Source organism: Pituophis catenifer, unplaced genomic scaffold, assembly GCF_029215685.1.
Source record: "Pituophis catenifer annectens isolate HBS135680 unplaced genomic scaffold, rPitCat1.0.hap2 SCAF_15, whole genome shotgun sequence".
In the NCBI taxonomy this organism is placed as follows: Eukaryota; Metazoa; Chordata; class Lepidosauria; order Squamata; family Colubridae; genus Pituophis; species Pituophis catenifer.
Window position 1 is genome coordinate 5,543,824 of NW_027256895.1, and position 14,757 is coordinate 5,558,580.

Here is a 14,757-nt window from a genome sequence, read left to right on the forward strand (position 1 = left end):
GAATGTAATGTAAAGTCCCCATTGCTGCTCACAATGTTTCATTTTGTACCACTCATAGCTTCAGTATGGTCTTCAACGCAGGGGTGGACTTCAAAAAATTTAGCCACTCGGTCTTGGAAGGGTTGAGTCAGAGCCTGTTCCTCTCCATCTAGACCCGCACGGCCTCCAAGCACTGGGACATCACATTGGGGTGGTCTGGGGCGGAGATGTACAGCTGAGTGTCATCAGTGTACAGATGGCACTGCACCCCAAAACCATGGATGATCTCACCCAGCGGCTTCACATAAATGTTGAACAGGAGAGGCGAGAGGACCGACCCTTGCAGCACCCCACAAACAAGTATGCTGTCTAGATTTGCCATAGCTTTCCTCCCCAGGAGCAAGCATCTTTTAATTTCTTGGCTGCAGTCCCCATCTGCGGTGATCTTGGATCCCAGGAAAATAAAACCTGTCACTACCTCCATTTCTTCACCATCTATTTGCCAGGAATTGAGAGGGCCAGGTGCCATGATCTTAGTTTTCTTCATGTTGAGTTTCAAGCCAAATTCAAATTCAAATCTTTATTGTCAGTGCACAACATATGTACAATGAGATTGGTCGAGCTCCCTCAGTGCGCCCCCCCCCACCTCAACACAATACAGCTCACAGTGAAGACAGAAAACCCCTAACCCAATAAATCATATTAACAAAACACCCAGTCTTATTGCACCAGTGGGAACATGTTACACATTGCACCGGCCCTGCAGTCCATCATACTATGTAGTTATGATGTGATGTTATTTCTCATTCAGGAGTCCGACAGCCCACGGATAAAAACTGTTCTTCAGCCTGTTTGTGCAGCTGGCTATACTTCTATATCTCCTTCCTGATGGTAGGAGGGTAAAGAAGTGGTGACCAGAGTGAGAGTCTTCCCAGCTTTTGCACTCTCCTTCTTCACCCGCATCAAGAGGCTCTTTAGTTCCTCTTCACTTTCTGCCATTAGAGTGGTATCATCTGCATATCTGAGGTTGTTGGTATTTTTCCGGACAATCTTAATTCCAGCTTGTGATTTTGTCAAGTATTTGCAAGCCATTGGCACATATATCATACAGACACTAGTGGAGGCAGAAAGTGCCTCCACCCCTATGTGGAGAGGAGGGGCTTACACTGAGTATAAAACCCCCCTCTAACCTTTCCACCAAGCTCTCTTTTACGTTTGTTCTCCATGAGACATGATCTTTGATAAGGGTAGTCACACATGCTGTGTGCCCCCTATCCTAATGGATATTAAGACAGCCTTTGTATATAGTTAATATGTTTTGTTATATGAATAAATACATTTATCACATTTATTCATGCATCTGCCTTTGGACTCTTCTATGCTCCTGGGTGTTTCTACGATCCCAATTTCCACAGAATGGTAGCAGAGGGAATGGTAGCAGAACTCCACTCCAGGAGCTGTTGAAAAGGCGAGATGCCCTCCAAAATAACCTGTGAGAGAAGCTCCCCTGTTGTGACCAGAGGCCTTCAACGGAGGAGAACTTCACAGCAGCCCCAGTCTGAATCAATGATGGAAAACATTGAAGGGGGTTTCCATCCAGCTACACCCTGGCAGCGAGAGGCCACCCAGATGCAGCAAGAGATCCCAGGGGCTGAGCCAAGCGATGCTGGAGAAGGCTTCTTCAGCACTGATGACGAGGGGGCAGAAGGACCAGATGAAAGCCTGGACAGGCAAGTGGCTGAGATGTCAGAAGAGGAGTGCCGAGCAGCACTCGCCTTCCTCCTGAAGACAAGGGCAGCAGCCAGAAAGAGGCCTGAGGAGGCAGCACTAGAGATGCCTGCCATCCCGGTAAGGACTCCCCTGCCTGATCTCTCCAAGATGGCGCCTGCTGCCAGAGAGACTCCCCCCACCCAGTTTCCCGCCAAACAAAATGGCCGCCAGGCCACTTCCGGAGGCAACTTCCTCCAAGATGGCTGCTCCCCTGGGCACTTTGCCAGCACCACGAGCCAGGCCATCCCCAGCCCCACAGCCCAGGCCTACAATGCCAGCCAGTCAGTTCAGCATTCCAGTGGCCCAGAGGACCACTCCGAACCCACAAGCCCCTTGCCAGGCCCCGCCTGCCAAGGCAAACATCAAAGAGGCCATAGAGGCCCTGGTCGCTGCCCTGGAACTTATGGAGCAACCACCCACCAGCCGCCCCGAGGCCCCAGACCCAGCTGCCCACTTAAGGAGGGCCCCAAATCCAACCTCCCACCCTCGGAGGAACCCAGATGGACCTGCAGCCTCCCACCCCCCACTGCAGAGGCGCTCACCATTCACTGAATGCTCCACGGAGGCCCAGGCTGAGGCCCCCGCACCTTTCCGGTCCTGCTGGGATGATCTGGAGCTGCAATCCTGCTCCTCTGATGGAGAAGAGGAGATCCAGAGACATTTCCAGACCTATCCAGCCCATGGACCTCATCTGATGGGCCTCCAGTCTCCAGAAAGATCTCCAGGCCTTCTTCCCACTCCTCCAAGGTTTCCCGGCCACATCGCTGATGTCCGGGCCTATACTGAAGCTCCAGCCAGACCTGACTTCAGAGCTCAGAGAGGGAGATCGGAGCTCCAACAAGAAAAGGCTTTGGAGCATGCTCCATTTCCTGCACGTGCCCAGTTGCTTCAAACTACAGAAGGACTACAAAAAGGAGCCAGACCTAAGCAATCGATCCCAGGCTTAGGGATCCCAATGCCATTCACAACAGGCTCTTTTCAGCCATTTGAACAATTCCCCATGCAGTTTAATGGCAATAATTTTGTAACTTTGCCAAATAATTTTGAAAAATTACATTTAAGTGGTCAGAATTTTAAAAAATGGTGTAAAGAGATTCAGATAATTCACTTAAGAGAAAATACTCTGGACATGATCAAAAGACCACTCCCTTTACCTTGGAGCCCTGAAATTGAGTTCCTGCATAAAAGAGCTTATACAACCCTGTTAAGTTCTATAGACACAGCTCTTTATGCCAGTCTTTCAGATGGCCTCACAGCTCAGGAAGTTTGGACTGCCCTATATAATTTGTTCCATAGTGACAATATGGCTGCAACCAGCAGATTGTCAAGAATTTTCCACAACTATAAACTCAAACTGGTGTCAAAATGGGGGGAACATTTGGCAACGCTTAAAGCCATGAGGGATGAGCTTATACAGATGGGGGAGCCTGTTTCTGAATCCACTTTAATTAGTGTGATGTTGAACTCCCTAGACAAATCCTGGAGTCCCTTTATTATTTCTCTAGAAGGGGTTTCTAGGGAACAAAGAAATATAGAATACTTTTCTGGCCGCTTTATTGAGGAAGATTTAAGGCGCAGAGATGAGGAACAACAAGAAATGAAGGAGGCATATCACAGACCTAGGCCTCAGAGGAGGCGCCAGGACACAAGTGAAAGGATTAATACCTTTCCCACCTGCTTTGACTGTGGCATGCAAGGTCATTTTAAAAGGGAGTGCCCTCGCTCTAGGGCCAACACGACTGGACTTAAGCACAATAAAAATAAAAGAGGCCGTGGAAGAGGGGGGAGGTGGTCATAAAGGATACCAATTCTGTAGTGTCACTAGTGACAATCACACCTCCCAGGTAAAGGATGCTGAGGGGCTGTGGCTTCTTGATTCAGGTGCATCAACGCATATAGCCAACACGAAGCAACGATTTAAGGTTTTACACCCACTCAAGTCCTCAGTAAAAGTTGCCACTGGGGACAAGGCAGAGGTAACTGGGGAAGGTGTGATCAATGTGCCTGGTATAGGAGATGTCACAGGGGCACTGTATGTTCCCTCAATCAAGAACAACCTTTTAAGCATCTTAAAATTGACTGAGGATAAAAATGTAAAACTGGTTTTTGAGAAGGGTGGAGGTTATGTTTTCGAAAATGGGGGTGTTGTTGGCGATATTGTAAAAATCAACAATTTGCCTTATTTTTCCCCAAAAGCAAAGGTCAAAAGGCACAAGAAACCTAACAAGAGGGCTCAGGGAGCTAACGCCCAGATAGAGCAGAAAGCTTCTGTGCCAGCCCCCAGGTTGTCCAAACTCAAGGACCCTGGAGCTAAAACCAATGAAGCTTTTTAAACCAGCTCCTAGGACATCCAAAGCCATCATGGCTGAGCCCATTAAGGTCACAACTCCTCAGCCAACCCTGAGGAACTCTAAGGTGACCATTAATCCAGTGCCTACTCTCATTACTGAACAGACCAAGGCTTGTAATGGTAAGATACATAAGGTTGACAAAGTATGCATGGGTAAACCTTTACATTTGGATTGTGCTCATATATTACACCGCAGGCTCGGCCATGCCAGCTTCCCGGTTATTAAGAAAATGCAAGATTTTTCTGATGGGCTTAAGATAAAGAATTGTAATACCTATTTGGAATGTGCCATCTGTAAGGCAGCAAAATCTAAAACTGCTGCTATACCTAAGGTCTCTTCCCGTCGTGCAAGGTACCCTTATCAGCTGGTACACATGGATTTGGTTGGTCCTTTTAGACCCTCCCTTGGTAGGGGGCGTTATTTTTTAACAGTAGTAGATGATTACTCTCGTTATGGCCATGTATTTATTTTAAAGGACAAAACTGAAGTCTTTACCAACTTCAAATATCTTTACAACCAGATCCAAACGCAACACAAGGTGTGCATCGCTCAGGTGCAGAGTGATAGGGGGACTGAGTTTACATCCAAGATTTTTGAAAAGTGGATGAAGGAGAGAGGTATCCTCCATTTTAAATCATCCCCTCGAACTCCGTCCGAGAATGGCATTGTAGAAAGGAGAAATGGCGTGCTGCAGAATGTCATGAACTGCCTACTTGCAGATGCTGACATGAGCCAAGTTTTTTGGGCAGAAGCGGTCAAAATGGCTAATTATCTAGTCAACAGGACGTGGAGTAGTGCCATTAACCAAACCCCATACTTCCTGGTCCATGGAAGGAAACCTAGCCTCTCACACCTGAAAATTTTTGGTTCCTATGCCTGGGTCCATATTCCCAAGCACCTCAGAAGAAAGGGGGGCAAGGCATCAAGGAGACTCAGATTTATAGGTTATGCAACCGGCAGCAAGGCCTCTAGGTTTGTAGACAAAAATAACCTTGTCATTGTCTCTAGATCAGCTTCCTTTGAGGAGGGGTCAAATTGGTCAAAAATTCAGAGGGGGAGAGAGGGGGAGAGATAGAGTTAGAGGGGGAGAGAGAGACAGAGAAATACAGAGAGAGAGGGGGGGGGAGAGAGGGGAAGATAGAGAGGGAGAGGGGGAGAGAGGGCAAGATAGAGAGGGAGAGGGGAGAGAGAGGGAGAGCGGGGAGAGAGAAATACAGAGAGAGGGAGAGAGAGGGGAAGATAGGGAGAGGGGGAGAGAGAGGGAGAGGGGGAGAGAAATACAGAGAGAGGGGGAGAGATAGAGTTAGAGGGGGGAGAGAGGGCAAGATAGAGAGGGAGAGGGGAGAGAGAGGGAGAGAGAGGGGGAGAGATAGAGGGAGAAGAGAGATACAGAGAGGAGGAGAGAGAGGGGAAGATAGAGAGGGAGAGGGGGAGAAAGAGAGAGAGGGGGAGAGAGAAATACAGAGAGAGGGGGAGAGAGGGGGAGTGAGAGACAGAGATATACAGAGAGAGGGGGGAGAGAGAGAGGGGAAGATAGAGAGGGAGAGGGGGAGAGAGAGTTACAGAAAGAGAGACAGGGAGAGGGGGAGAGAGAGACACATAGATACAGAGGGGGGGGAGAGAAAAGGATTTGTGGTTCCTGGTTCTCTGCCCTAATGACCGGCTGGGTAGGCATGGCTGGGGGTGTCATCATGTGACTGGTGGAAATGTGTGATGTTGAGTTGGCCATGCCCACCCAGGTTTTGTGGCTCAGTGGTTTTTTTTTCCCCTGTGGGAAATGGGTCCAAATAGCTCTTTGAGTGTTTAAGGTTGCAGACCCCTGCTCCAAGCTGATGAACTAATAATCTTTGTTCCATTGCCAAAGAGAAAATGCCTTCAACATTTAAGTGTGGCCGCCCCAAGCAGCAGTTACGGTTAAACACGATAAAAAATGTGCGCTAAATATTCTCCTGACTCCTTTTCCTTTTCTTTCCCACCATTCAAATAGAAAGCTGAGCACCCCTTCTCTCTACATCCTCCCACCTCCAGCAGAACAACTGAATTTGCAAGAAGTACTCAGTCTCACATGCCTCATTGAAGGTTTTTATCCTAGAGACATCTTTGTGAAATGGCTCCAGAATGGGCAAACCGGTCAGTGAATCGACATACCACACTGGCCCACCCAATTTACAGTCCAACACACCTGAACAGTATTTTGCCTATAGCAGGTTGACCATTAGCAAGCGGGAATGGAATGCTGGCGATACCTTCTCTTGCCAGGTGACCCACGAAGCCTTGCCATTCCACGTCAATCAGAAGACCGTAGAGAAGTCCACGGGGAAACCAACTATAGTCAATGTCTCCTTAATCCTCTCTGAAGCCGCCAACATCTTCTACTAAAATTCTGTTGAGAAACCTTTGTTTGTTCTGCTCCCGCCAGCCTCTGTTTTCTCCTGCTTTGTGGTTGAGAATTTGTGGAAAGTTTTCAGCAATGAAGGCAGATCTCTGAGGAAAGGTGTGTTCTGACCTAGGCTTCCTTAGAAAGTATAAAGCACAATCTTAGTCCCACAAAACCTCTTATATTGATACGGCTGTAAATTACTTTCATTTATAGTCTGCAAGGCTTGATAAACAGTCTTTCAGAGGAAGGTTATCAACACCCACCTTATCTCAGGTGGAACGCTGCCAAAGAGCTAATTTCCAGATGCAGAGAAAGGCCAAACTTGGCACAGAGTCACAAACAGAATTTTCAAATCTTGAATCGGCCAGGTGAACTAATTGCTTCCTGCAAAAACCTCATGTCCCATTTACTCTTCTTTTATATCTTATGGGAGGGGCCAATCATCTCCAAGCCTTACTCCCAAGTTGACCCTGTTTTCTTAATTGTTTTTGTCATCTGGCAGCTCTGTGCATGCGCACACTAGGAACAGGCTCCCACTGTTCTTCTGCGTCGCTGATGTCAGACTCTGGAGGCTGCACATAAGTATCAGATGGCCTTGGCCCCCTCTCTGCCTCTGATGCAGAGCCTTCATTCGAGCTTTCCCCAGCTTCCAGGACTGGCCCAAGTTCCTCTGTGGGCGTGGCCATGGTGGCCGTGGCCTAGTCAGCTTCCTGCACCACGGTGGGGGGCCGTTTTTGCCTCCCCACTGAGGTGCAGGAAGCTTTCTTTGAGCCCCGAGGAGGGCAAAAACAGCCTCCCCAGGCTCTGGACGCCCTCTGGAGACCAGAAACGGGCCCATTTCTGGCCTTCCCAAACTTCTGGTAGGCCCATTTTTTGCCCTCCCCAAGGCTCCAAACACACCCTGCACTTACCCACATCCAAAATGGGCCCAGTGGGGGCAGTGGTGAAATGTAAAATTTGTTACCACTGGTTCTGTGGGAGTGGCTTGGTGTGGGAGGGTAATGTGACTGGGTGGGCGTGGCCAACTTTTTTTTTTTTACTTTTAAAACCATTTTTTCTACAACCTCTTTGGCCGAAGATGTTGTTAAAAAAATGCTTTTAAAAGGCTCTGCCGATCAGGCAACTCAGCTGGGATTGTCAGAGCCTTTTGAAAGCATTTTTTCTACAACCTCTTCGGCCAAAGAGGTTGGGAAAAAAATGCTTTTAAAAGCCTCTGATGAACCCACCTGAGTTGCCTGATGGGCAGATGCTTTTTTTTCTTTTAAAAGCCTCTGACAATCCCAGCTGAGTTGCCTGATCGGCAGAGGCTTTTTTTCTTTTAAAAGCCTCTGATGATCCCAGATGAGTTGCCTGATCATCAGAGGCCTTTTTTTCCTTTTAAAAACATTTTTTCTACAACTTCTTCAGCCGAAGGGGTTGTAGAAAAAATGCTTTTAAAAGCCTCTGATGATCCCAGCTGAGCTGCGTGATCATCAGAGGCTTTTTTTTTTTTTTTACTTCTAAAAGCATTTTTTCGGCTGAAGAGGTTGTAGAAAAAATGCTTTTAAAAATAATTTAAAAAAAGACTTTAATGATTACGCTGCTCAGATGGGCACGGGGGGGGGCAGGGATTTTTGCTACCGGTTCTGTGAACCACCCACCTCCATCGCTACCGGATCGGGTGATCCAGTCTGAACCGGGAGCATTTCACCCCTGCCGTGGGGACTCCTGAGAGGGGCAGGGTGAGGTGGGAGGGGCCAGCCAGGAGTGGGATTTGGGGGTTCTCCGAACTGTACAGAATCTTAGCTAGAGATTTTCCTGAACTCCTGCGAATCCCCAGCAGCCCACACCTGATTTTACGCTGATAGAAACAAAATTTACCCAGTCAGAGACAAAGGTTCGTTACCAACATGGACTTTAAAGCATTCTTTGTTCAGCCCCCTGTCTCTGTCCACCTTATCGATGGAGCATTCCAGCAGAATGCTTCCAGGATTCAGAATTTATGAGGCAGGAAAACTCCCTACTCTGATTCCTTTATCTATGGGGCCTGATATTCATGGGTAACAGTTTCTTCTATATTTTCAAGGATGTGCCTAGCTTTGAAACTGTCAGATGTAAATGCCTTATTCTCTAATGTGTAAATAGTATATGAACGGGGTATCAGGGGTTAATTTATTCTCCACTTCTTAATGTATTCATAATTCACCACTCCCACATCTAGCTCCACCCATTGTATATATAAGGAGCTGTATGCACCCATTTCCTCGCTTCTATCTGTGAATATTCAGTGAATATAGAATGCCTAATGTAAATAAAAGGAGAAATATTTAAACCTTTAACTCTTACTAAATTTATTGAGTCTGATCCTGAAAATATTGCAACAAGCTGGTAGCAGAGGATGGTTAATTGACTCAATAAAAATTTTTTAAAAATGTCTAAGAGAGATAGGCCCAACACCAGGGCATACAGCAAAGAAATGGAAACGGACCAAGAAATAATCGACGAATCCACAAACGCGATTTCGAGAGAATCCGAAGAATACACTACTGAAGACGAAGAAATAATAGATGAAAATGATGATCGGGAGGAAATTGAAATAGAAAACAATGAACTCAGGTCAGAGATATTAAAACTATTAAAGAGCCAGAAGAATGATGAAAGCCTCATCGCGAACCTCCAAGATATGCTGAAGAACAGCGGAGCAGCGAGAGAGAAGCACATCACTAATGAAAAACCAAAAGACCCAAAAATAGTGAGTGATATGACTGCAGAAAAAAATACTGTGAAGAAGAAAAACGGTGATCCCGCGCGAAATTTTGAATGGCAGCCATCTTGGTTTCAACAGACCTCCAGGGTGAGCGAAGCAGAGCCAATCAGAAAACTCGATTCAAAATTTCTGGCGCGAAAAACATTACCAGACAACGAAAACGAAAAAGAAGATTCAAACACCTCAGAAGAATCAGAATCGGAAAGTGAAGGTGATTCAACAGATAATCAGATAAAATCAGCAATGAAAACGCTTTTTGCTGCATTTGGGCCAAAACTAAAAATTACCAAAAAGCTAACTAAGAAGCGAGCGAGCAAGCCAATGCCTCAAGACCTACCCGCTCCCATCCTAACTACGAGAGCACTGACGCCCGAACCCAGAGAGCCCTGCCGATACCGCCCCACGCCACAGACCGAAGCAAGCACCAACGCTCTCAAAAGAAGAGGAAGAGCAGCCACCATCATCAGGACTCCCAAGATCGAGCCAGAGACCGATTCGTCTGAGGAGGAGCAGAACGAGCGAGCCGCAACGACGAGAACCTCTCACGACGACTCCAGGGACGAAATGGACAACGCGCATGCGCAAGACTACGCAGATGGTCCGGGAAGACATGAATTGCTGAGAAGACCGTGCAGGCTCGTTGCGAGCATCCCCACGCCGTTTTGTAACTTTCAGCATTTACGAGACCACGGACTACCTCAGGTTGTAAGTAATGGACCTAATAATGTCGGAAATTTACCCAGTGACTTCCCAAAGCTGAGGATAGATGGCATTAATTTACAAGAATGGTATCAGCAGCTCCAGGTTGTCTTTATGAAAGAAAATTTACTGTTTTTTATCACTAGTCCCCCAAAAAGACCTTGGACTCTAAAATTAGACTGTTTACACCATAGAGCATTTTTCTTATTAATTTCTAGTGTATCTCCTGCAATGTATCACAGCATTAAGCAAAATCTGACTGTTTCAGAAATTATTCAATGCATGTTCAATTTGTTTCACAGTGACAGTGTAGCTACCACCACAAGGATGTCTAAAGATTTCTTTTCATCTAGGATAAAACCAGGGGTTTCCATAAGTGAGCACTTAATATCTTTAAACAAAATAAGAGCTGAACTGCATTTAAGGGGGGAGGTGATTTCAGACCAAACAATGAAAAGTGTTATCATCAACTCACTTGACCCATCATGGGATAATTATATGTCACACTTAGACACAATCAATCTAGGATACTTATCCATAGAAAGTCTATCCAATAAGTTAATAGCAGAAGACAATTCAAGAAGGAATCGTTCTAACAATCACATAGAACACAAACCATATAGAAAAGTAGCTTTTCAAGAAAAATATAATGAGACATTTAGATGTCACAACTGTGGATCCAGGGAACACAATAGAAGAGATTGCCCCAAAATTTCAAAAGAAAGACATAGGTCAGAATACAGAAACAAATACAATTATAGACAGTCTTCCATGGATAGACATAGATATAGAAGCCCACCAAATTACAAAGAGAATAGAGGGGGCAGAGATAATTCAAAGGATAGAAAATCTGGTTCACTGAATGGATTAAATAAACAAGACAACATTAACATACAGCAGAATGAGAACAATAATTGGCTTATTGATTCTGGAGCAACTAATCACACCACTAATAACAAAAATATATTATCTTCATTTATAGAAGATAAATTTGTAATAAAGGTAGCTAACCAAGAAAAGGTTCAAGTATTAGGTAGAGGGAATGTAACCTTACCTGGCCTAGGAAAAATAGAGGGGGTATTACTAATACCCGAAATACCTCATAACATACTAAGTGCCATAAAACTAAGCAGGGATTCTGATATTAACATTGTTTTTTCTAAAGGAAAAGCGACTTTGGAGAAAAATAAAATAGATATAGGCACTGTGATGATTAAAGGAGGCCTACCTTATCAAATAACAAAGGAAAAATGGTTGCACAACATTGATTCAAATATGGAAGATTGTATTGAAGTAGATGATGAAAACATTAGCAACAGTGACAATGATGAATGTAAAATATCTCATGATCACAAAGATGCACATAATGAAAAAAAAAACCAAAAATAGGTAAGCCAATTCATGATGAGTGTGCTCACATCTTACATAGGAAGTTAGGACATGCCAGTTTTCCTGTAGTACAAAAAATGACTGAACATGCAGAAGGTGTCAAAATAAAAAATTGTGAAAACTATTTGGAATGCTCAGTATGTAAATCTACAAAACTAAAAACTAGCCCCAGGCCAAGAAAATCAACTAGGTCAACCAACAAAATTTTTGATTTAGTACACATGGACTTAGTTGGTCCACTAACTCCATCAATCACTTATAGAAAACGTTACTTCTTGACCATAGTGGACGATTATAGTCGCTATGGATTTGTTTATACATTAAAACACAAAGATGAAACCTTTCAGAAATTTAAAGAATTTTATAAACGCATAGAAACACAACACAATATCAAAATAAAACAAATCATGACAGATAGGGGATGTGAATTCATGTCTAAAGAATTCTCCCAATGGTTGAAGGACAAAGGAATGTTACATTACACATCTAGTCCATTTTCTGCGTTTCAGAACGGGATTGCAGAGAGGAAGAACTCAACATTACAAACCATGATTAGATGCACATTGGAAGATGCTGGCTTAAGCAAACAATTCTGGTCAGAAGCCCTACATTATTCCAATTACACACAGAATAGAACCTGGTCCAGCATTGTAAATAAGACACCATATGAAGTGATGTATAATAGGAAACCAAAATTGGCACACATGCACATATTTGGAGTCACTGCAGACGTACACATACCTAAGCAATTAAGAAGAAAGGGAGAAAACGTGTCCAGAAGACTCAGATTTATGGGATATGAGACAGGCACTAAAGGGTACAGATTCATTGATAATAATAACAAATTTATAGTTTCCAGAACAGCTGTGTTCCATGAGCAGGCCAACTGGTCTAAAATACATCTTAATGAAATATTTCCAAGTAACAACAAAGATACAAAATCTCAAGAGAAAGGGACTATAGAAAAGCAAAATAATAACAAACATAGAAACAAAACCAAAACATGGACAAATAGCCAACACAAAATAAAGACAGATACACTAACAAAAAAGGAAGCAAGATATTTGCATGATAATAATAGTAAACCTGAAAAAACAATTAGAAACACCAGAAATCAGATGCCAAATAAATACAAGGATTACATAATGCATATGGATGGTGAGTCAACGACACCTAATACATATGAGGAAGTGTTAAAACTTCCTCGTAAAGAAAAAGAAAAATGGGAATTAGCAATGAAAAAAGAGATGGAAAGTTTACAAGGATTAAACGTATTTACACCTGCAATTGCACCAAAAGACAAAACAATTATTGGTACTAGGTGGATATATAAAATTAAAAACTTAGAGGGAGGCAATACTCTATACAAAGCTAGACTAGTTGCACAAGGTTATGCACAGAAATATCCGGAGGACTATACTGACACATATTCCCCCACAGTAAGAACTGAGAGTGTCAAAACAGCTCTAGTAGTAGCATCAGCACTCAATCTCGATGTATTCCAATATGACATACAGACTGCGTATCTACACGCAAAACTAGATAAGGAAATATATGTAAGGGCACCTCACAGTCAATACACAAACAAGAATGAGACTTGGTTGTTAAACAAGAGTTTATATGGGTTAAAACAATCTGGTAAACGATGGTATGATTGTTTAGTAAAAGTACTTAAAACTATGGACTTCAATGCTACTACCGCTGATAACTGTTTCTTTGTCAAAAAAGGTGATGATTACATAGAGTTTGTATTGATCTATGTGGATGACATTTTATACATAGGTAAACATAAAGAGAGAAGAGAAACATTTGTAACTAAGCTAAATGAACATTTCTCATTGAAATCTCTAGGCAAAGTAAATAAGTATCTTGGTGTTCAAATTAATAAGACTAAAAGAGGATTCAAACTTACTCAGAGAGATAAGATCATAGAGCTCTTAAACAAATGCAATCTAAGTGATGCCAAACCTTGTGATACTCCTATGCAGACTGACTTTCTAAGAAATGCTGATGAATCATCCCCTGAATTTAAAGATAACACGTTTTATAGATCAGTCATAGGTTCACTTCTTTATATCTCTAATTGGACAAGACCTGATATCGCTTTACCCCTCAACTTATTATCCAGACATGTCAGCAAGCCAACAATGTACCACTGGGAAGCTGTTAAAAGGATATTAAGATATCTGAAAAATACATTAGACTTTTGTTTAATGTTAGAACCTAATAATAATAAAGAACCAAACCTCACATGTTACGCAGATGCGGATTGGGCTGGAGACACCTCATGTAGAAAAAGTACATCTGGTTATGTATTCCTCTTAAATGACTGTCCAGTTTACTGGTACACTGGTAAACAAGAATTAGTGGCCACTTCAACGACAGAAGCAGAATATGTTTGTTTATCTAAAGCTGCAAATAACCTTGTATGGTTTAATGATTTAATTTCAGATGTTTGGAAAAAACCTGCTTTACCTTTTGTTATGCATGAAGACAATAAAGCAGCTATTGAAATATCTAGATCTGACGCCATTGGACAAAGGTCCAGACACATAGATATAAAATTTAAACATGTGAGACAATTATCTCAGGATGGATTTATTAAAGCAGTGCATTGTGAAACTTCAGAACAATTAGCTGACATACTGACAAAGCCTTTACCTTCTAAGCAGCATAAATACTTGACTTCTAAGTTATATGTTTTGTACTGTCCTGAATCTGAATGTAATTGGTGTAGCATAACGAATCGGCATTTAGAGGGGGATTTGTCAGATGTAAATGCCTTATTCTCTAATGTGTAAATAGTATATGAACGGGGTATCAGGGGTTAATTTATTCTCCACTTCTTAATGTATTCATAATTCACCACTCCCACATCTAGCTCCACCCATTGTATATATAAGGAGCTGTATGCACCCATTTCCTTGCTTCTATCTGTGAATATTCAGTGAATATAGAATGCCTAATGTAAATAAAAGGAGAAATATTTAAACCTTTAACTCTTATTAAATTTATTGAGTCTGATCCTGAAAATATTGCAACAGAAACTAAAAATAGAAGCGAGACACAGAAGCAAGATAACAAACTGTATATTAAGGTTACAATTTACTAAGATAGAATTAGTTCCTAACTCATCTGCACCTCCATAACTGTCTGGTTTGGTTCTGCAACCCAACAAGACAGACACAGACTTCAGAGGATAATTAGAACTGCAGAAAAAACAATTACTACAAACCATTGTTTAGGCTTAGGACCTGGTTATCTACAGGACCGCATTCTGCCACCGATTGCCTCCCACCGACCAATACGCTCCCACAGAGAGGGCCTCCTCAGGGTGCCGTCAGCCAAACAGTGTAGGCTGGCGACCCCCAGGGGGAGAGCCTTCTCTGTGGGGGCCCCGGCCCTGTGGAATGAACTGCCCCCGGACATACGAAGGATCCCTG